The sequence below is a fragment of the Palaemon carinicauda genome, chromosome 1 (assembly GCF_036898095.1).
Source record: "Palaemon carinicauda isolate YSFRI2023 chromosome 1, ASM3689809v2, whole genome shotgun sequence".
Taxonomy (NCBI): domain Eukaryota; kingdom Metazoa; phylum Arthropoda; class Malacostraca; order Decapoda; family Palaemonidae; genus Palaemon; species Palaemon carinicauda.
Genome location: NC_090725.1, coordinates 309,657,489 through 309,658,690, shown reverse-complemented (window position 1 = coordinate 309,658,690; position 1,202 = coordinate 309,657,489).

The window sequence follows — 1,202 nt, the reverse complement described above, 5'->3', positions numbered from 1 at the left end:
ACGTTGCCCCAGCATTACGAAGGCCAAAACAGGAGTAATTGAAGGTGTATGTACCAAACGGAATGGTGATGGCGGTCTTGGGGATGTCTTCTGGGTTCATAGGCACCTGATAATACCCCTTCAGGAGGTCGAGCTTAGAGAAAACCTTCGCTTTGTGCAGGTAGGAGGTCACGTCGGCAATGTTTGGGAGGGGGTGGTGATCCGGTTCTGTTTGCATGTTCAGGAGCCTGTAATCCCCGCACGGACGGAGGGAGCCGTCTTTCTTCAGAACGATGTGTAAGGGCGACGACCATGGGCTGGAGGCCTTTTGGCAAAGGCCCATTTTCTCCATTTCGGCGAACGTCTGTTTGGCGGCTGCCAATCGTTCCGGTACCAGACGTCTGAATTTTGCGAAGACTGGGGGTCCCGTCGTCTTGATATAGTGATAAATACCGTGCTTGGCAGGAACCGTGGGCGTTTGGCGAAGTTCTGGACGGAAAACTTCCGGGTACGACGTGAGGAGGTGGGCGTAGGCATCCGTGGGTGCGCTGATGTGGAGAGCGAGGTTAGAGGGGGCGGGTTGAAGAGGTGTCGACAAGTACGAGTCTGCGTTGACCAATCGTCGATGGGCGACATCGACCAGAAGGTGGAAATGAGAGAGGAAATCCGCACCGAGGATTGGCATTGTGACGTCAGCAACGAGAAACTTCCAATTGAATTTACCGTTTCCGAACAATAATGTGAGGTTCTCGTAACCGTAGGTGGGTATCGCAGATCCGTTGGCAGCTACTAAGCGGACGTCGGCAGATGTAGACAGACTACGTCGTGCCTTGAAGAGTTTCCTTGGCAAAAGAGTACGACAAGCACCCGTGTCTACCAAAAATCGTATGCCCGTTCCTGCATCCTGTAAAAAGAAAAGATTAGAAACATGGGAGGCCACCGCCACAAGCGATGGCCTACTTACACGTTTTTTGGCCACTGACAATCCTTGGCACATTTCTTCGCGGTTGCCCCGAATCTGAAGTGGTAGTAGCAAAACTGCGGCGGATGGAAGGTAGTAAGTGGCTGTAGAAGTCGTTCGTTGGGGCGCGAGCGATTGGTGGGTGGTGGGCGGCTTTGTCGCCGCTTCGGCACGTCACGGGGTAGGCGTGTATGTCCTACGGCATTCATGTCAGCTTCGGTTGACGTTGAATAGGCATCCTCGTCGTCAGGGGTGGAGGCGT